Consider the following 23612-nt stretch of genomic DNA (forward strand, 5'->3'; position numbering starts at 1 on the left):
ACAGGGCTGCCCCTTATCCCCTCTCCTGTTTGCTCTTGCTATTGAGCCTCTTGCCTGCGCTATCCGCAGTAATACCAACATCAAAGGGTACACAAAAGGCCTGAAAGATTTTAAATTAAGTCTCTATGCAGACGACGTCCTCCTGTTCCTTACAGACCCTTTACTTTCTCTACCAAACCTAATCCAGACCTTGGATACATTTCATGACCTTTCAGGGTTAGGCATAAATCTATCTAAATGTTCTGCCCTCCCGATTAACTGCCCCCCCGATCTGACTGCCAGGTTAAGGGAGAAATTTTCCTTTCAATGGTGTTCAGACTCCTTCCGATATTTAGGCATCCACATCACCCCATGCTACAAATCCCTATACCACAAAAACTACCCCAGATTGCTTCAAAACATTAGAGATTTACTCAAATCATGGTCAGCATTCCATGTGTCCTTTATGGGTAGGATAGTTGCTACCAAAATGGTTATACTTCCAAAACTACTTTTCTTCTTTAGAGCACTCCCTATCCTGGTCCCTAAAAGCACCCTAGATTCTATCCAAAGAGATATAAACAAATTCATATGGCAAAATAAAAAATCGAGATTTGGATATGCACTGATGTATAGACCTCAGTCGAAGGGAGGGTTGAGTATGCCCAACTTATGGCTATACTACCTTTCAGCCAGATATACACAACTTGCACAATGGTATGCACCTTCCAGTCATATCCCTTGGCTAGAATTTGAGGAACAATCTGTCTTGCCGTTCCACCTCCAAGGCCTCCTATGGTCCAAATCTATTAAAACTCAAAGGATGGGTCATCTTAATAAAGTAGTACATCAAGACCTACTATTATGGCACAGACATAAACATAAGTTTAACATCTCCTCAGAGATCCCTCCCCTAGCTTCCTTCGTAGGGGACCCTCTATTTACCCCTCCAGACATTCACTCCAACCATTATTCTGTCTGGCAAGTCCACAATCTATCTAACTTAAAAGCTTTCACTAAAAATAATACTTTTCGCACATTTTTGGATTTACAGACAGAATATAAACTTAGAGATACTGATCTCTCAGACTACAATAATATCAAACTATTCTATCAAAAAAACTTCTCTCTCTCCCTCCAAACCCCCTTTACGATTTTTGAACGAATTTGTCTTACTTCACCCAGAGACAGAGGCCTGATATCGAGAATGTATAGAAACCTAAATGAATATAATTTACCAGACAAAACACGCCAAATGCTGCAATGGGAATCAGATCTAGATGAATCCTTCTCTACTGAGCAATGGGACGGCATGACGGATAACCTACGGAAGTGTACCAGGACGGCCTCCATTAGGGAATCTGCCATCAAACTCCAATATAGGTGGTACCTCACCCCTGACAGAATTAATTCATTCTATCCCGCAACATCTCCCCTCTGTTTTAGAGGCTGCCTGGTACAGGGTTCCCTTATCCACACCTTCTGGGAATGTGCACACCTCAAAGACACATGGCAACAGGCCAGTATTAAAATAGAACAGATAACAGGTAGAAGAATAGAACTGACGCCTAAAATGTGTCTTCTATTCTATCCGATCCCAGACATCCCTATATCCCACACCAGGCTTATACACACCTTACTCACGTCAATACACTGGGCGATAGCGCTCAATTGGCGCTCCTCCGTTGTGCCTTGGTCCCAAATCATGGATCGTATGATATCCATTAAACTAGGAGAACGCATCCATCACACCTTATATGATACCATGAACATATATGATCAGAAATGGAAGCCCTGGGACCTTTCTCTGATAACTCATTGAATTAAACCAATTTATTTTTTTATTTTTTTTATTATTATTTTTATTCCGATTCCGTTTTATTCTCTCATTTTGCCAACGAACTAAGTCATTAAATTTTTACATTGCTGCAATGTACTACCAAACTGCCTTATATACAAACCAGCACTTATTTCTCTGTCGCTCGATTACCTGATATGCATATTCTTCATAGATATTGTTCACTGCTCTAATATGTATTTTTGTACTTCTTGCCAATTCGAATTTAATCTGTACTGAGACTTAATTTTTTTTTCAATAAACCGTTTGTAAACAAAAAACAAAATGTCAATGGCAACATCGGATAAATGCACCTTGTCTGGTCTATAATAACCAGGCAAACCGCCTTCCAAGTTCACGTGCCTAAAAGACATACCACGAACCAGAGACATGAATTTATCCAACGACCTATTTAGTCTTTTCCAAATTCTTTCTAAATATTTACGCTCGGGGCAGAGCAACCAATCCAATCGAGGGATAATTTCAGAAAAGACTAAAACAGTATTAGGTAAAACAGAATGCAAACACAATATATTGAGCTTAATCTGCGAAATTAATTCTAAAGTTTTGCGTTTACCAAGATCATTACCAGAGAGGTGAATGATGATCTGAGGTACCGGCCAACAAATATGCAAATGAGACAAAACAGAACGCAAATTGGACCAAAGCATACCCCGTAGCTCAAACCAATAAACATTAAAATAATGATGTGGTAAACCCAAATTTTTGCCATAAACTCTCCATTCAGCTCTCTTCTGAGCCCAGTAAACATAAGAGTGTCCTATGATCCATACGTTATATTTGGCATCTAAAATTAAAATTGAAAATTAGGTCTAACATATGATCTATAACAATTAGACCTCCAACCACCAATTTTCTTAATCATAGTTTCATTAAGACCAACCATAGCTGCTGTAGTGGCTGCACCGATACGAAAAGAGTGAGATGAGAACCACAGGTGTCCTAACCGTAATGCTTTGAGGCATCTACGCAGAACAGCCTGGAACTGATAAATAGTCACCGGAGCACCCGTGACATGAATCAACAATTGCTCTTGAAAAACAGGTCTCACTTCCAAAAATCGTTTAAGTAATGAGCAAACACAATAGCGAGAGTTGGGATCAACCCGCAAGGTAATCCACCTACCATGTCCCAAGGGAGCATTCTTACTTTTACGCAGCAAAATCTGAATCGAATCTGACTTAACAAAAACATCCCGAAAAACAAACCGGAGCCATCAATAACCTTCCGTGGCAACAATTCCGAAACCCGAAAGGCCCCGAAAAAACACAAACAAAAAGCCAAGGAAAACAAAGGGGATTCATAAGGAGAAAAACAGACCTCCTTAGAAACGTCACAAAGACGACCCAAAAGCCCAACAGAGATCGGCAATCTATCATCAGTGACCGAATGTTCCTTCCTGTAGCCCTGCAAGGCGTGCTTGACTGAGAAAAAAGACATACAAGACCTGAGACCTTGCAGGCGCATAAAGAAGGAAACACCGGAAAGAGTCTTAACAACATGTGAGTACGAATAACTGCGAGACATTAGAAAATTAAGAAAGCACAGAACCAAACTTTCAGAAAAAGGGGGTTGAGCACATCCAGAAGAACACCAGAAAGAGCACCACAACGTCCACGCGGCCTTATAAGACGCCCACGTGAAGGGTGCCAAGGAACACTTAATGGCAGCAAAAACCGGATTCATTGAAGGTCCCATAAGTGTGGAGGGCAAAATAGGCCAACAGGATCCGCTTCCGGCACCAACCGTCGAAATTCCTGGATCTGGGAACGGGATAAAGCGTCAGCAATAAGATTATCACGTCCCGGAACGTATTTTGCCTTAAGCCAAATATTAAGCTCTAAACATTTAAACACCAATAATCTAAATATAGCAATAACAGGTAAAGATTTAGATGCCAAGCAATTGATAGCAAAAACTACACCTCTATTATCGGAAAAAGGCAAAATTATTACCCCACAATTCCAAAGCCACCAAAACCGGAAAAATCTCCAACAAAACAATATTAGACGTCAAACCAGAAACCTTCCAAGATTCAGGCCAAGCATCAGCAGACCAATGGCCGTCCCAATAAGCACCATACCCACAAGATCCAGCGGCATCCGTATGTAGATGAAGAGCAGATGCAGAACAAAAAGGAGCCTGCCACAAACAATTTTTCCATTAAACTTGACTAAAAAACAACGCCAAACCCGAAGATCTTCCCTAATTCCAGAAGTAATTCTTACGAAATGCAAAGGAGATGAAATACCTGAAATAGCCCTATACAACCTCTTAGAAAATACCCGACCCATTGGCAAAACCCTGGACGCAAAAGCCAACAAACCAAGAAGAGATTGCAAAATTTTCAACCTAACCTTACTCTTGGAAAGAATGAAATCCAACAAAATCCTAATCTTCACAATCTTGTCGTCAGGAAGACGGAATTCCATGGAAACCGTATCAATCTGAATACCCAGAAAGTCAAGACAAGACGTGGGATAAACAGATTTCTCCTCAGCCAATGGAACACCAAACTCCCGACACACAATCCGAAACTTGGTAAATAAATACAAACAATCCGACGAACCCGCCTCACCAATAAACAGGAAATCATCCAGATAGTGCAATAAGTTATCCGAACCAGTACGAAAACCGACAACCAATTCAAGAAACGTCGAAAAAAGTTCAAAATAAGAACATGAAAGCGAACACCCCATTGGGAGACACTTATCAAAGTAATATTCATTCTGAAAACAAAAACCCAAAGAGTTAAACGCGGAAGGATGGATAGGAAGCAACCGAAAAGCCGATTGAATATCGGCCTTAGCGAGCAAAGCAGACGCACCCTCCTGATTTTAAATAAAGCGTCATCAAAGGAAGAATACTGAACAGAACACAGAGAGGGGTCAATATCATCGTTCAAGGAAAACCCAAACGGGAACGATAGATGGTGTATTAATCTAAAAGTATTCGTTTTTTTCTTAGGGATAACACCAAGCGGAGAAACCCGAAAGTCAACAAAAGGAGGAGAAGAAAATGGACCTTCAATCCTACCCGCACATAGTTCTTTATCCAATTTCTCACGAACAACAGCTAAATTAGCAAAAACAGAAGGCAGATTAGGAAAAACCTGACAACCTATTCCAGAAAAAGAAGGTAAATTAAAACCAAACAAAAAACCATCACGCAGTACGATTACCCTCTGACTGTCTGGATACATGTGAAGCCAAGGTAGCATGTTTAGAATGTTCACTGGCGTGGTGGCTTTTAAGAAAAAGCTCCTTAGCGGGAGCAGAGGCATTAGAAGACAATTTCTTAAAACACCGGGAGGCTGGGTGAGAACCCGCGCAAAGACTACATTCATGTTTATATTTACAGCTATTTGGCCACTTACACACGCCATCATTGAAATGAAAACACACCCCTTTCTTAAATGCAGTATTGGTAACAGGAACATTAGTTCTAACCACCGGCTTCTGAGGTAATAAAAGATTGAGCCATAGACCTACATCCTTTGAACCCTACTTTAAAGAAACTTGTCCGCTGGAAACATGTCCGTCGGACATGTCTGATGGTTAGTACGACTCATCGGACATGTCCACTGGTTATGACGTATAACCAGCGGCCCGGAATCCCCGCGCATGCGCCGAATTGATTCGATGCATGCGTGGAAGCATTGAACTCGCGTTTTAGAGAACGTCGGTGTCTTATATGTCACCGCGTTCTCTGTCCGCGGGAATTTTGGTCTGATGGTGTGTACACACATCAGACCAAAAGCTCCCAGCAGACATGTCCGATGAAAATGGTCTGCGGACCGTTTTCATCGGACATGTCTGCTCGTGTGTACAAGGCCTAAGGAGTTTACAACCTTAGGTCCCTAATACACATTCATACATATACTAGGGCCAATTTAGGCAGGAGCCAATTAACTTACCAGAATGTCTTTTAGCCCCCGTTCACACCTAGGCATATATACGCCTGTAGTGCGACGCCGCAGCCGCCCCTGAGACGCTGGAGGGATGATTTCACATTGCCCTCTATGTAGATGGTTCACATCTCCACGCTGAACACCGAACACCGTACGCCTGCCGCCTGAAAACAAGTCCCGGACCTTTTTTTCAGGCGGCTTTCGGCGTTCGGCATAGGAGATGTGAACCATCTCCATAGAGGGGGTAAGGCTGCATTCATAATCGCGGCGTTTTGTTGCCGCAAATCGCGGTACAAAACGCTGCAATTTGTCGCCGCAATTCGCAACCGCGATTTTGTACGCCAAGGTGTGAATGCAGCCTTAGAGTGTGGGAGGAAACCGGAGTACCTGGAGGAAGTTCACGCAGGTAAAGGGAGAACATGCAAACTCCAGTCAGATGGTGTCATGTCGGGATTCAAACCAGCGAGGTGAAAGTGATAACCACTACATCACTTTTAGATTGTATGCTCTAATGAACAGGGCCCTCTGATTCCTTCCTCCTGTATTGAACTGTATTGTTAACGGTACTGTCTGCCCTCACGCTGTAAAGTGTTGCACAAGCTGTTGGCGCTATATAAATCCTGTATAATTATAATAATAATCTGCTCAACAATATTGACTGATCGGGGATAGGTGAGTAGGTGCAGTTCCACTTAAACTGTATTAATAAAAACCTATGATAATTTGCGGCCCAGTCACGATTTGCATGTTGTACGTCATCACAGAATCAATACTGATAATTCATCTTTTGTTGTGTGATTTGTAACCAACATTAGCCACGTTTTGTGTATAATTACTTATTATCTTGCTGCTGCCTACAGAATAATTTCTGTAACCTAACAGCCATGAACAGCTGTGGTAACCGCGATAAGTGAGAATAACAAAAAATATTCTAAATCTTAATTTCCTCCACCCGGGTCATGCTATAATCGAGTAAACATGGCTAACTTCTTTGTAGTAACAAAGCCCAATAAACTTTATTTACAAATGCTTGGGAGATCACAGGCATTGAGCTGCTACATGTGATATATGTCTTTTCATTTCCTGGCAACCTGACACTTGTTCTGTTACCTCAGGTGAAAGAAAGTTCAAGGAACATTGATCTTCAACAAGGCTGCACACCAAGTCACTGCCAAAAGCTTTTAATTGTCCAATATGCAATCCTTGCTTTAAATCTAGAAGAGAAAGTTTACATTCATGGCTGAAAACTGGCTGAAGCAGCATCCTTTCTATAGATCCCAGAAGGCATTTTACTCAGGCTAACGTATCTACAGCAATAAACGCAACAATAAAATGCACGCTGGGCTACATCTATAGAATGGTTCAAGAAAAGAAGTCATCTGCAAGTCATGATGTTGGAAATCTGGATATGTGCAGTGTTCCAATCATGTTATGTTTTTCAATGATTGTTTATCTTTATATTTACATAATTCATTTTCACATGCTGCATTTTATGATGGTAGTTGATTTACTACATTTGTCGTCCTTCTTTACTATTGTATTCCTTGTAGATATACTGTACATATACTGCTGCACTCCAGGCAGATGTAAAGGACATTCATTAATACATCCTTAAATGTTTTTTTCAGTTGCAAGCAGTGTACCTTGCAATCCACTGAACAGCAAAGCTCAAACTGGGAGAGGAAGAAATGCTAGAGGGAGCCAATCAGTTATGCTGATAGGAGGGGAAAGCAGAGTGACAGAGATGTGAGCTCATCAGAGCGCTGCTTTTCCTTTCACTGTCCACTCATAGGCTGGGGGTAGGAAGGAGACCTGTTAGACTCTGTTCACACATGCTGCATTTTTTGGCACTGGAAGAACGCAGGTCATTTAGAAAACAGTTGTTTTATTTTTTGTCCTGTTCACACCACAACGCTGGTGTCATCTGCAGTGCGTTGCTTTAACCACTTTTTGGCCGCACTATAGCTGAAAGACAGCTACAGCATTGTCATCCAGTTCTGGCATCCATGGGGTAAAGGACCAATCACAGCGGCCCTTTTGCATGTGAACAGCTGTGTTCAATTCCAGCCGATCACATGTAAACAAACGTGGCGGTTATCAGCATTCTATTCCTCACGTTCTGTCACAGAATGAGTAGAGCCTGTAACCAGCAAGTGTGACAAGGGACATTTACACTGCTGATCAGGGCACTGATCATCATTGTCCTGATGATCAGTGCAGCCCTTACAATGCCAGTCAGTACCCTTAAGTGCTGCCTATCAGTGCTGCCAATCAGTGCTGTCTATCAGTGTCTCCTATTAGTGCCTCCTCAAAAGTGATGCCTAATCAGTGCCCATCTGTGCCACCTCCTTAGTGCAGCCTGTCAGCGCCCATCTGTGCCACCTCATCAGTGTAGCCTGTCAGTGCCCATCGGTGCCACCTCATCAGTGCAGCCTGTCCATGCCCATCGGTGCAGCCTCATCAGAGTACATCAGTGAAGGAAAACAATTACTTATGTAGCGCCTGTGTACTGTGTACAGGTGCTATTCTAAATTTAAAGGAGGATGAGAGAGTTAGTTGGCTCTCATCCATTTGATTTGGCTAAATTGAGCCTCTGCTTTAGCTGGGCTGTGCTATGGGTCCATTCTGTTGTTTCCGGGGTGCTATACCACCCCGGAGCGATGGGTGGCGCCAGAGGGGTCCAGGCTAGGGTGCCTCTTGCTAGCAGCCAATGAGAAGGGAGTTTCCCTCGTGGGGCATGCTGGGGGAGGGTACTTCTGGAGCAGACGCCACAGGGCGGTGTTCTTGTTCCTGGTGTGGCGCCCACCTTCAGGGTGACCACACATTTCTCCTCCTATTACATCTCTGTTGTTTACCTCAAGTTTTACTGTTTTACCGTGTTGGGTAAAATAAAAGCACAAGAAAATACACCTGCTGTTTGGACATTCCATCATTGCTGCTCTCATCATCTACCCCTAGACACTCACAGAGGTAACACGCCATCCCAATCTATAACCAGCGGCTCCTTCGGGGGTGAGCACTACACTTATTTGCAAAGTTTTATAACAGAATCTAAGAAAATCAGTGTATAAGTTTGCTTAGCAAAAAAAAAATTCAAAACCCAGTGGTGATAAAATACCACCAAAAGAAAGCTCTATCTGTCTCAAAAAATAAAATAAAATCTCATATGGGTACAGTGTTGTATGACCGTGCAGTTGTCATTTAAAACTTAACGACACTAAAAGCTGAAAATTGGCCTGCGCAGGAAGGGGGTGAAAGTATTAAGTAGAATAATGAGTATGCACAGTATTGAAGTGATTAAAATGCCAAATGTCTGTATTTTAACGCAATGTATGTCAGTGCATGTAAACAATATACATAAAGGCTATTACTGCGCTAACCCAATAAGTGAAAATGAATAAACAGCTGCTACATAAGAATGTGACAAAAATTCAGAGTGAAGGATTGAGCAGGTTTAGCTCCAAGTTTATTCACTAGCAATCTGTGAGGCTTATTCGAAAATGTTTGTTTTGTCCATAAGAGAGACTTTCCTACCCATTTCACATCTATGGCCTTAATTTGATTACATAATTTAAAGACGAGTTACAGTGGGCGTGGCAATAAGCCAAGACACCGCTCTTTGCTGCAAGAGCTTACACTTATGATGCTTATTTTGAGCTGCGAACCAGAAGAAATGCAATGACCTTAGAAAAAGGCTTTGGCCCAGATTCTCAAAGGAGATACGATGGCGTATCTCCAGATACGCCGTCATATCTCTGAGTCTGAGCCGTCGTATCTATGCGCCTGATTCTCAGAATCAGTTACGCATAGATTTCTATTAGATCCGACCGGCGTAAGTCTCTTACGCCGTCGGATCTTAACTGCATATTTACGCTGGCCGATAGGGGCGTGTACGCTGATTTACGCCTAGAAATATGTAAATCAGCTAGATACGCGAATTCACAAACGTACACCCGGCTGACGCAGTACAGATACGCCGTTTACGTAAATCTTTTCCCGGCGAAAAGTTACCCCTGCTATATGAGGCGTACATGCGGCGTAACAATGTTAAGTATGGACGTCGTTCCCACGGCGAATTTTGAAAATTTTGCGTTGTTTGCGTTTGTCGTTCGCGAATGGGGCTGGACGTCATTTACGTTCACGTCGAAACCAAAATGTCCTTGCAGCGCACTTTGGAGCAATGCACACTGGGATATGTCCACGGACGGCGCATGCGCCGTTCGTAAAAAGCGTCATTTACGTGGGGTCACATAACATTTACATAACACACGCCCACATCTTCCAAATTTTAATTAGGCGGGCTTACGCCGGCCTATTTACGCTACCCCGCCGCAACTTACGGAGCAAGTGCTTTGAGAATACTGCACTTGCCCATCTAAGTTGCGGAGGCGTAACGTAAATAGGATACGGTAGATGCTTTAGATGCAGTTCCACCAATTCTACTGCAGCTGCTGCTAAATGCGCCTGAATTTCTGTTTATCTGTAAGAAGGACCTCATTAAATCTCTCAGCATGTCCTGGTAGTGGTATTGGAATATTATGCCGTGTACACACGACCGTTTTTCATTAAAAACGACCATGTGTGGGCTCCCGGACATTTTTCTCATCGTGAAAAATAGGCATTAAAAATTTAGGACATGCTCAAATTTTTCTCGGCGTTATTCACGACGTCGTTTCTCACGTCGACGTTTTTCACATCGTGAAAAACGGTCGTGTGTAGGCTTTAACGACGGGAAAAAAACGTGCATGCTCAGAAGTAAGTTATGAGATACTTGTTCTGGTAAAACTAGCGTTTGTAATGGAGATAGCACATTCGTCGCGCTGTAACAGACTGAAAAGCGCAAATCGTCTCTCACCAAACTTTTACTAACACAAAATCAGCAAAAGCAGCCCAAAGGGTGGCGCCATCCGAATGGAACTTTCCCTTTACAGTGCCGTTGTACGTGTTGCACGTCACCGCGCTTTGCTCGAGCATTTTTTTTTTTTCACAATTGTGTGTATGCAAATCAAGCTTGACAAGAATCACGTCGAGAAAAACGTTGTTTTTCCCATGACATGAAAAATGGTCGTGTGTACGCGGCTTCAGAGTCGGCCGTAAATTTGAGCAATAGGGCTGAAACAAAAAAGTGACATAATCTGAATAGATTATGTGCTGCTGAATAGAAGGTGAACTGTTTGTGGAGAGGATGTTTAACCACTTCAATACCGGGCATTTTCACCCCCTTCCTGCCCAGGCCAATTTTCAGATTTCATTGCTTTCATGCTTTGAATGACAATTGCGCGGTCATACAACATTGTACCCCAATGAAATGTTAATGATTTTTTTCCCACAAATAGAGCTTTCTTTTGGTGGTATTTGATCATCTCTGCGGTTTTTATTTTTTGCGCTATTAACAAAAAGACTGACAATTTTGAAAAAAACACAATGGGCCAGATTCAGATAGGTGAGCGGATCTTTACGTTACGCCGCCGCAAGTTTTTGAGGCAAGTGCTTTATTCAGAAAGCACTTGCCTGTAAACTTGTGGCGGCGTATCGTAAATCCCCCGGTGGAATTCAAATTCCGCAGGTAGGGGGCGTGTAAAATTTAAATCAGGCGCTTCCCCGCGCCGAACGAAATGCGCATGCGCCGTCCGTCAAATTTCCCAGTGTGCATTGCTCTAAATGACGTCGCAAGGACGTCATTGGTTTCATCGTGAGCGTAACTTACGTCCAGCCCTTTTCTGAATCGACTGAATCAACGATGTAAAATTTCAAAATTCGACGCGGGAACGACGGCCATACTTAACATAGCAGGGGTAACTTTACGACGGAAAAAGCCGAACGCAAACAACGTAAAAAAAATGCGCTGGGCGGTCGTTCGTTTCTGAATCGGCGGAAATCCTCATTTGCATATTCGTAGCGTAAAAAAAACCGAAACGCCACCTAGCGGCCGGCCTGGAATTGCAGCCTAAGATCCGACGGTGTAAGACACTTACACCTGGCGGATTTTAAGAATATCTATGCGTAACTGATTCTCTGAATCAGTCACATAGATACGACCGGCAGAACTCAGAGATACGACGGCGTATCAGGAGATACACTGTCGTATCTCTTTCTGAATCTGCCCCAATATTTTTTTACTTTTTTCTATAATAAATATCCCAATTTAAAAAAAAAAAAAAAAAATGTTTCTCAGTTTAGGCCGATATGTATTCTTCTACATGTTGTTGGTAAAAAAAAAAAAATGCAATAAGTGTATAGTGATTGGTTTGCGCAAAAGTTATAGCACCTACAAAATAGGGGATAGATTTCTGACATTTTTATAATTTTTTTTTTTACTAGTAATGGCGGTTATCTGCGGCGGACAGATCGGACACTTTTGACACTATTTTGGGACCATTGACATTTATACAGCGAACAGTGCTATAAATATGCATTGATTACTGTATAAATGTCATTGGCAGGGAAGGGGTTAACACTAGGGGGCGAAGAAGGGGTTAAATGTGTTCTCAAGGGAGTGATTCTAACTGTGGGGGGAGGGGACTGACTGGGGGAGGAGACCAATCAGTGTCCCTAGGTACAAGGGACACACTATCGGTCTCCTATCCCTTACAGGACATGGATCTGTGTGTTTACACACAAATCCACATCCCTGGCTCTGTAACTGCTGATCACAGGTACCTGGTGAACATCGCAACCGCCAGGCACGCTCAACGACACCCGGGTGACGCGCCGGCACGCCCCCTAGCGGCTGGGAGGCCCGAGGACATCATATGACAGCCGCCCAGGATGGCAGAACCACCTTGCGACCGTCATTTCCCTATATGCGGGATGGGAAGTGGTTAATCTTTCATATATCAAAAAGACGATGTTCTCGAAAAAGTGTGCAAAAGGACTGGGAGAGTTTAATTTGTTGATTTAATAGGGTGCCTACTGACAGTGCCTGTCTATCCCTGTGGGGAGACATAATTAAGTCTCCACCTAGAAGAGTGGGTGGTTTAGAGCAGTGGTTCTCAACCTTCTAGTGCTGTGTCCCCTTAATAAAATTTTCCAAGTTGTTGAGACCCCTAACAGTAAAATTTGTCAGCACCCGAGGCAAGACAAGTAATTTGCGCCCCTAAACCATGGACATTTAGCGCTACCTGAGTCCTTTTAATGGCAACTATAATCACAGGTAGTTTTACTCACTGTGTCTCTGACTTTGTGGTGTCTCGTAGCAGTGACACCTATGCCGAAATCAGGAGATAGGGTCTCCTCCAGCCCCTCCCACTTCACATTCCTCACCAGTCAGCTGACCTCTAGTCTTTGCCCCCCAGCCATGCTGTGAACTGAATGGGCACCTGCGAAGAGGCTGAGTGGGCGGCTGACGGCTCCAGGAACACCACAGCTGGGCGGCCACAGGCTCCAGGGATAGCCTTGCTGGGTGGCCGCAAAAAGGCTGGGAGAGTGATGTGGGCTTCAGGATCAGCCCAGGATTGGGTGACTCCTGGCAAATCATCATTCGACCCCCAAGGGGCAGGGCCGGATTAACAATGGGGCTGATGGAGCTGCAGCTCCAGGCCCCTTTCTCAAGATAGGCCCATTTGCCCAAAAAAAAAAAAAAAAAAAATTTTTTTTTTTAAGAATTTTTTTTTTTTTAAGATTGAATTTGGGGGGGTTGTAGCTCGATGACCAGAGGTCACAGAAACCCCACATTTGGGGGTAGGCATGGGAAGAGCTACCCCACAACTGGTTAAAATATGGGACGGCTATCATTTATAGTTCCGGAGATACGGGCCTGCTTGCACAGCCTGTCAGAAGCTACATTCAGAGCGGCCAGTATAAATACAAGCTGACACACTACAGCAGACTGATAGGATCACAGTGCTTATAATAATTATTTGTATATTACTCATGGTAATTAACCCCTCGCCACCCAGGCCAATTCTGACACTTCTCTACTACATGTAAAAATCATCATTTGTTTTTTGCTAGAAAATTACTCTATGGTGGTCTTTGCACTTTTTATGTTGCAGGGTACAGAGCTGCACGATTCTGGCTAAAATGAGAATTGCATTTTTTTTGCATAGAAGATAGATCACGATTCTCTCACGATTGTTGCGGCGTAACATCATCTTTCACATTAAAACAAACAAAAAAAAAAAAATGGGCTAACTTCACTGTTTTGTTTTTATGGTTTTTATTATTCATTGAAGTGGGAAAATGCAGTGTGACATAAAATATTGCAGCAATAGCCATTTTATTCCCTAGAGTCTCTGCTAAAATATATATAATGTTTGGCAGTTCCAAGTAATTTTCTAGCAAATAATATTGCTTTTTAACTTAAGAAACAAGTGTTGGACTTTAAGTGGTTAAATTTAGTTACAATGTTAGTTAGTTACAATGTTTCATTTTGTTTACAAACTTCGCAGACTGCCCAGATTTGTTCTTTACACACAGAAGTGTATCCCTTTGATCTAAGAAGGAAGTGTCAGTTACAATGTTTCCTGTTAAAAACTTGGCAGACTGCCCAGATATTTTCTTTTGACAGCTGAAAGTCTTTCCACTTCTTATATGAAATAATCAGCAAACTCTGCATTGGAGATCGTCAGGGGGGTTGAATCGAGATCATGATTTTTTTAACGATTAATTGTGCAGCTCTAGCACGGTATTTGCGCAGCAATTTTTCAAACATGTTTTTTTGGAAAAAAATGTTTCATTCATTAAAAAAACAGTTAGTTAGTTAAGTTAGCACATTTTTTTTTGGTATCCTAAGCGATGCTTTACATCTTTTTAGGTTACATGTTTAGAGTTACAGAGGAGGTCTAGTACTAGAATTATTGTTCTCGCTCTAACGATCGTGGTGTATGTAACCTGTGTGTATCTGGCTCTGATACTACCAGTGCCTACCCAGCCACTGACTAGTATCTCTCCCCAGCCTGTCCCCACACACCCTCTCACCTGCTGACCTGTGGATGGGGGAATCACTCCTGCAGTGTTATTGTGTTCTGCCAGTGCTTACAATGATCAGTGTTGCTAACTTTAGCTGGCAGCACTGATTGTTTTAAGAAAAAAAAAACAGGCTGGTTGTACTCAAGTTGATTAATAGATTGACTTGTGTAAAACCAGCTAGCCCATACATAGATTGACTATAGCTGGTCTCTGCATAATTGGCGTAATTTCAATCCATGTATGACCCGCTTAACCACTACTCAGTCCCTAAATATCCTTCCACTCCTGTACATAGTGCTCACTGTCATACTCTCCACACTCCTCTCCTGTACATAGTGCCCACTGTCATACTCTCCACACTTCTCTCCTGTACATAGTGCTCACTGTCATACTCTCCACACTCCTCTCCTGTACATAGTGCCCACTGTCATACTCTCCACACTTCTCTCCTATACATAGTACCCACTGTCATACCCTACACACTCCTCTCCTGTACATAGTGCCCACTGTCATACCCTCCACACTCCTCTCCTATACAGAGCGCCCACTGTCATACCCTACACACTCCTCTCCTGTACATAGTGCCCACTGTCATACTCTCCACACTTCTCTCCTATACATAGTACCCACTGTCATACCCTACACACTCCTCTCCTGTACATAGTGCCTGCTGTCATACACTTCTCTCCTGTACTTAGTGCCCACTGTCGCACCCTCCACACTCCTCTCCTGTACATACTGCTCACTGTCATACCCTCCACACTCCTCTCCTATACATAGTGCCCACTGTCATACCCTCCACACTCCTCTCCTATACATAGTGTTCACTGTCATACCCTCCACACTCCTCTCCTATACATAGAGCCCACTATCATACCGTCTACATTCCTCTCCTGTACATACTGCCCACTGTCATACCCTCCACACTCCTCTCCTGTACATACTGCCCCATCATACCCTCCACACTTCTCTCTGGTACGTACTACCCTCTGTCATACCCCCTCACTCTTCCTGTACATACTGCCCATTGTCATACCCTTCACACTCCTCTCCTGTACATAGTGCTTTTTTCCGTACCCTTTGTACTCCTCTCCTGTACATAGTGCCTTTTGCCGTACCCTTTGCACTCCTCTCCTGTACATAGTGCCCACTGTTAGACCCTCCACATTCCTCTCCCTCACCTGCACATACTTCCCACTTATATACCATCCATACTCCTCCCCTATGTCGCTTACCCACAAAAACAGTTCTTTAAAATTATACTGAATATCCTCAATGTTACCAGCTCTAGAATAGACACACTTTTGTTAGTTCAACTAAAGGAAATCTCAGTTCTCATATTTGTTCTGCCCCATTATTAGTACTCATTTAATTTTGTGATTACTACTATGATGTATAGAGGAACATCCTTCTGGGTTCTGTGCCTTTGGTCACTTGCCTTGGCTAGGCTGCGTTCATGTCATTCCCACGCATTTATTTATTATTTATTATACCCCATTCACACCTCCGCGACAAAACCCCCGACGCCGGCCGCTCGTGCCGCTGGAGGGGAGAATTCCCATTGCTGTCTATGAGATGGTTCACATCTCATAGACGCCGTACACCTGCGGCATGAAAAAAAGTCACGGACCCTTTTTTTCAGGCGGCATTGGCGTTCGGCCATACAAAGCAATAGGAAGGATTTGTAAAAAAAAAGTTACACTATTTGCGGCAAAATACGCCACGTACGCGGCGTTACTTGTCGTGGAGGTGTGAATGCAGCCTAAAAGGCCCCACCAAAATCCTCAGCACCAGGCCCATGATGTTCTTAATCTGGCTCTGCCAAGGGGCTCCCGACCCCAGGTTGTGAACCACTGGTTTAGAGGAAGGAAGAATTTTATCTAATGTTAGCCAAAGAAATTGAATTTGACATGCATTAGGGGAATACACATTCAGAGGGGTACCTGCAAGTCTGCAATCCAACAATATATACGGTTTAATCCCTGTGGGTCTAATTTGGAGGAGAGTATTGTTAAAAGGTCAAGTGTTTTCATCAAAATAGCAAACCCCTGCAATTCCAGAGGGATCTGATGATATATAGGATAATGAAAAATGTTTTGTTGCAAACTTGAAAAAACTCCGCTCATGGAAATGCAATTACTGAATCATGTTTTCATCAGCTCTAGAAACTTTGAATTCCTTTAGGGTTAGTCACCTCTTTCTGATTGAATTTAAGAATGTAACATTACATGATTTTCAAAGAGATAAGACAATTATGTATAGGCAGTAATTTCCAGAGCATAAAAAACCCATGGTGTGAAGAATTGCATTATGAAAAATATATGTAGCATTACCCCCAGTGGAGCTGCTGGATTTTTGGGCGGCGTGTTAACTCCTGGCTCCTCAGAAATTCCTAGGGGTGAATGATGCGTATTGCATGTAGTAGAAGTAAAGGAATGTCCAGACAGGTGTTCTTTGCTGTGCTCTTTATTACCCAGCTGGGTAAAAACTGTAAACTTGTGGTGAGGAAAGTAAAGCTGAAGAAGATATTAGAATAGCAGATTCGGGCATAATGATAGGAAACAGTCCTGCTCCCAAACGTAACACACCATTTCACCACTCCCGCTGGAGTGGGTTAGTGTACCCGGACAGGCCTCTCTCACTGACCTGGCTGCCAGAGTATCACTCGGACAATGGTAGGATGAAGTCTCTGCCACAGGCCCTCCTAGGTGAACTTGAACTTGGGAGAAAGTCTCTGCCACAGACCCCTCTCAATGAGCCTCAGAAGATACCTCTGCCACAGGTCCCCTCTGGGTTGAATTATTGGAGATATGCCTCCTTAATTGAGTTACGTCTGGATCTCCTTCAACTTGCCGCCCAGGTACCGACCTACCTTGATCCCCGGTGGTTTATCCAGGCTCTTTTGGACCGCCAGCCTCTCAATGGCGCTCCTCAGACCGACTCCCCACCGAACAGCAGTACAGCTTGGGATCTTCAAGAATGGAAACCCAGTCACTCACTGGGTCCCCGTTGCTGTTCAAATGCTCTGGGTCAGCATGGCCCCGGAACCAGGAACACCGCGTGGCACGCACGCCCCGGCCAGGTAGGCCATAACGCCAGGGCGCCGTAATGTGGCCACCCTAAAGCACACTGGACGAAGAAAACCCAGAATCAATGGCGTCTGCCCCATAAATACCCCTCCCCAGCATGCACAGCGAGGACAAACCCTCGTGATTGGCTGCTGGGAAAGAGCACCCAAACCCTGACTCCACTGCTGCCACCTGCAGTACTGGGGCTGAAAAAACACCCCAGTACATCAGAATGGACTCACAGCACACCCAAGCTGAGACAGAGACCGCATTTTGCTACTAACAATCTGGGTCAGAGTTTAACTACACTCTGACCTACTAGCACCAGTACTGTAAGTACATAGGCGCTACATATAAATAGGTAACTGTAAATAGGATCATGGCCTTGAAGAGACACAAAGAACATATAAAGTAAGTTAAAACAAAACCCCACAGAACTCAGGATAGCATGGAGAGAACCATGGCAAAAGGGGGGTGCACTGGGATAACGACTCCAAGGTGGAAGCAATTGTCTACTTTCTCATAAAAAAGAAAAATGTACACAAACAATTATATATAATAAAGTCCTCATGGAAACATGAGGGTATTCATAAATAGATCTGGTAATATGGCCTGAACAACTACATTTCAAAAGTAATAAGAATTATGGGCATGTCTTACCCTATGGTTTCATGTAGGTTGCTTGGGTGGTTGGTGAGGTGCATTGAGGCATAGGGAGATGTCTCTTGGCCTTAGGTTTAGCCAGAGTCCAAATCTTACTTGGAGTTGCAGGTGGACGAGGCATGGGCAGTGGAATAGTCATGGCGTCATCTGGTAACAGTGGCAGACCCAGGTTGTGGAGGAATGCTTTCCCTTCACGTAGGCTCAAGAATGCTATTTTGAGAACCATCCTTTGTGATAATTAACTGAAAGAGGAGGCCCCAGCTGTAATGTACTGTATGCAGTTTTTCTGAAGATGTGAGGTGATAGGCCACAAGATGCCTAACTTTGCAAAGGGTTATAGGAAAGCGATCACTGAAGATCTGTATCTTCTCTCACCTTTATAATCAATCACTGATTTGTTGCAAGTGTTAGCCAAAAGTACCTCCTTGCTTTCATAATAATGGAAGCGGACTATAATATTTATCGGTCTCGCTTTTGCTGGTGGTTTAGGGCCCAAGGATTTGTGGGTGTGATTTAGATGCCAGTCTATATCAAGGATATTTGGGGCCAAAGTAGTAGAAAAGGCCAGTTAATAGGAGTGGAGCTCCGTGTCACCCGCTAGCTCAGGGACCCTCTTAATGCAGAGATTCTGTTGCCATTCTCTATTCGCCAGATCCTCTTGTTGGAGTTATTTTCATTTAATACATGGACATATTGCACAAGATCATCAAATTTGGTTTCCACATGGTCTGTTCTCTCCCCAAGCAATTTCTTTCCTTACGTTCCTGAGCATGCTTACCCACCTCAGTAGAGATGCTGCGTATGATGTTCTGCAGAAAAGTGTCTGTCATTCAGCACTGTATTGGTTAAATAAGGCTCAGGTAGTAGTAGCTGGGAGGATTGCCAGTGGGCCTGGAGGATCGGCAGTAATGCCCTGTGAGGTGGAAGGCAGGGAAGCATGGTGAAATCTGAGGGAGGCCCCTGTTCTCACAGGGGTGAGGCGGGTGGTTTCTGACGCCCAATTTTTCCCATAAGGGTTGCTGGCGTGTGCCTAAGGTAAGTCCATTTCACCTGAGGTGTGTATTTCACTGTGTAGCTGAGTGGGAGGCAGAGAAAGTAGACCCATGGCCAGTGCCGGCCCAAGACATTGTGCTGCCTGGTACCAAGAATGAAATGCTGCCCCCTCCCAAAAAAAAATCCCACCCACCAAAATGCCCCCACATCCATTATTTTATATCATGATAACTAAAGTGGACCTGTTATGGCTCTATACATGTATATAGGAGTATAAAGAGGACCTGTTATGGTTGTTTAGATGTATAGGAGTATAAAAAGGACCTGTTATGGCTATATTCATGTATAGAAGTATAAAGAGGACCTGTCATGCCTTATGCCTTATTTCATCACAAGGGATGTTTACATTTCTTGTGATAGGAATAAAAGTGATCAAAAAACAATTAAAAGGGACTGTGTAAAAATAAAAAAATCATTTCTTTTTTTTTTTAAACTTGCCCCGTCCCCTTGTGCGCAGAAGTGAATGTAGGTCACATTACATTTGTACACGATGTTCGCACCACACATGTGAGGTATTGCCGCAAACGTTATAGCAAAAACAATAATTCTAGACCTCTTTTGTAACTCTAAACAAGCAACATAATTTTTGGGTTATATATTGTGTTTTTTTGCATTCAAGTTTGTTTTTTTCACGTGCAATTTTTAGGGGAAAAAATTTACAAAAAAAATGTATTCCCTAGGGCAGTGATCGCAAAGCTTGGCACCCCAGATGTTTTGGAACTACATTTCCCATGATGCTCCTGCACTCTGCATTGTAGTTGAGCATCATGGGAAATGTAGTTCCAAAACATCTGGGGGGCCAAGGTTTACCATCACTGCCCTAGGGTCTCTGTTAAAAAATATAATATATATACATAATGTTTGGGGGTTCTGAGCAATTTTCTCGTAAAAATAAATAAATAAATAATAAAATAAACTAAAAAGATGATTTTTACATGTAGGAGAGGATTGGCAGAGGGCTGGAAGTTGTTGCATTGATGTTGGATGGATGGATACAAAAGATAGATACACAATTGTTGGCAAACAATTTTAAAGCATGCTATCCAACATTTGCCCGTGGAAAATTCGACAACAATTGTACAATGGAGCGTACAAATTTTCCAACAACAACCTGTCATCGCACAATTCCTGTCAGAAAATCTGATCGTGTGTACAAGGCTTAAGACAGGAAGTGAGGGTAAATCTGCTCAGTGGGGACCATGTCCAGTGTAGTCACCAAGACAGGAAGTGAGGGTAAATCTGCCCAGTGGGGACCATGTCCAGTGTTGTCACCAAGACGAGGAAGTGAGGGTAAATCTCCCCAGTGGGGACACAGAATGTTTCTAGCCCTCTCTCCAAATAGAATTGTTTCTGTAGGAACTCCACTTTGGCAACACCTTCCTAGTCTGTCTGCCTTGTCAACGTTGTACAGCACCACAGCCTATGACAGCACCATAGGAATACATTTCATATTATATTATAGGCCAGGGACCTGAGCAGAGGGTGTCCCTGGAAGTCCTGCCATGTCTGAGCCTTCCCCCCCTCATACCAGGGATAGGGGGGTGTCTCACCTTGAAGTCATTGTCGCTCAGGTCTACCCCCCGAATGAAGGGAAGCACCCCGGTAGCCGCCGGTGTCAGGGAAGGTCTGTCTCCTTTCAGCGGCTGAGGTGAGCGGAAGGCTGTGACCAGTGCAGTGTTAACTGAGAGTTCCAGCAGCCTGAGCAGAGGCATCTCTCCTCTCCCTCCTCCTCTCTCCTCTGCAGCGGGGAAGAAGGGGGGCCGCCCCTGCATCCACACTACACCCTGGCCTCGGTGGCAATTAGCCTTACAGCGCAGCGCGCGGTACGGGATGGTATCAGGCAGGAGGTGGCAGGGGTGAGTGGCAGAGAGGAGGTGGCAGGGCCAATTTGCCACCCCCCTGAAAGTGCCGCCTGGTACAATGGTACCATTGTGTCCCATGGTAGGGCCGGCCCTGCCCATGGCTTCACACGTCCGCTAAAATGGGCTTTCATGCATATACTCTTAGGAACATATTTATTCATATGACTCTATAAGCAGTTTCTATAGCTTTGAAAAGATGTAAAAAGTAAGGGATAGAAGTGCATTAACATGCAATTTACAACCCAAGCCCTGAGTTATTTAACCCTTTGTTAGGTTGACTGTGTTCAAATCTAATTTACAGCTGATAATTAGCCTATGGCTCCCTCCTTAACCTGACATAGCAGAGCAGAGCTTGGTAGGATTTTTAGGTAAGTAAAAAGGTAAGTGCAAATGACAGAAGATTATAGCTATGACAGCTGGCATCAGCACAAGGACATTTCTAATAATTTGTAAGTACCATACCGTGCTGTATTTTTTGTTTAACCTAAAACTAGGCTCTAAAGCTACATGTGAGGAACTCCTAATGCTCCATACACACGATCGGAATTTCCGACAACAAATGGGAGCTTGTTGTTGGATATTCCGACCGTGTGTAGGCTTAATCGGACATTTGCCAAAATTTGAGAGATGATTCTCAAATTTTTCGACAACAAAATCCGTTCTCGTAAATTCCGAGTGTGTGCAGACAATTCCGACGCACAAAATTCTACGCATGCTCTGAATCAAGTACGAGGCAGAAGTGCTCGGTCTGGTAAAAATAGTGTTCATAATGGAGATAGCACATTCGTCACGCTGCAATTTTTTTTATCTTTTAATGCAGTGCATTCTCTTCTTCTTTATAATGATAGAATAATGAAGTTGTTTTGCTGCTGATATTCACACAGATTTCTGACTGACTGATTTCTTTATTATTTCTGAAGAGCAGTAACGGACTGAAAAGCACGAGGCTGAAAAGCGCGAATCATCTCTCACCAAACTTCTAATAATACGAGATTAGCAGAAGGAGCCCAAAGGGTGGCTCACTTGGTATTGAACTTCCCTTTTATAGTACCGTCGTACGTGTTGTACGTGACCGCGTTGTTGGCGATCGGAATTTCCGACAATATTTGTGCAACCAATGCCATGTGTATGCAAGACAAGTTTGAGCCAACATCCGTCGGAAAAAAATCCACGGTTTTGTTGTTGGAATGTTTCAATCGTGTGTATGTGGCATAACACTAAAATTAACAGATAAAAGTACATACCGCCTTAAATGCTGAAAGTATTGATGTCAAAACTGCCTGGTAACATCTATGATCCCCCTCTTCCATAGCTCACAATTGCACTGCTACAGGTAACTAGGGGCCAGATTCACAAAAGAGATACGACGGCGTATCTCCTGATACGCCGTCGTATCCCTGTTTCTATCTATGCGACTGATTTATAGAATCAGTTTCGCATAGATATCCATAAGATCCGACAGGTGTAATTGTTTTACACTGTCGGATCTTAGGATGCAGTACCGCGGCCGCCGCTGGGGGGAGTTTGCGTCGTAAACCAGCGTCGGGTATGCAAATTAGGAGTTACGGCGATCCACGGCGGATTTTCGCGTTCGCTACGTCACCGCTAGTCTAGTTTCCCGTCGCAAAGTTAGTCGTCGTTTTAGGTGCCCTAACTTTACACAGCAATTGTATTGCTGTATAAAGTATGGCCGTCGTTCCCGCGTCGAAATTTAAAAATGAACGCCGTTTGCGTAAGCCGTCCGGGAATACGGAATTATGCTACGCGCGTCGCCGTTCGAAAAAATGACATCACTGCGCGCAAAGCACGACGGGAATTGCGAAACGGAGCATGCGCAGTAGGTCCGGCGCGGGAGCGCGCCTAATTTAATTGGCACACGCCCATTTGAATTGGCCCGCCTTGCGCCGGACGTCTTTATGATACACCGCCGCAAGTTTCCAGGTAAGTGCTTTGTGGATCGGGCACTAAAACTCGAAACTTGCGGCGGTGTATCGTAAACGGGTTACGTTACACCGGCGCTCTTGTACGTGAATCTGGCCCTAGGTAACTAGTGATTGGATAGTATTTCTTATCATCCATAAGTGAGAATGTCAAGCTATATCAAGCTGTAGCTCTGTATCAATTACTTTCATTTGGATGTCCGGATGTGGGTGTACAGAAATGACTTTACAGTGGCATATCAATAGGACAAGCAGAGATAGTAAACTCTGCCAGGCTTATATTGGAAGCTGGGGAATATCTTTGACCTTCATAAAAAACAACCTTTAACACTCTCATCCTTATTAAACTGAGGGAAGCATCGCTATGTT

Source organism: Rana temporaria, chromosome 1 (assembly GCF_905171775.1).
Source record: "Rana temporaria chromosome 1, aRanTem1.1, whole genome shotgun sequence".
NCBI classification, from domain to species: Eukaryota; Metazoa; Chordata; class Amphibia; order Anura; family Ranidae; genus Rana; species Rana temporaria.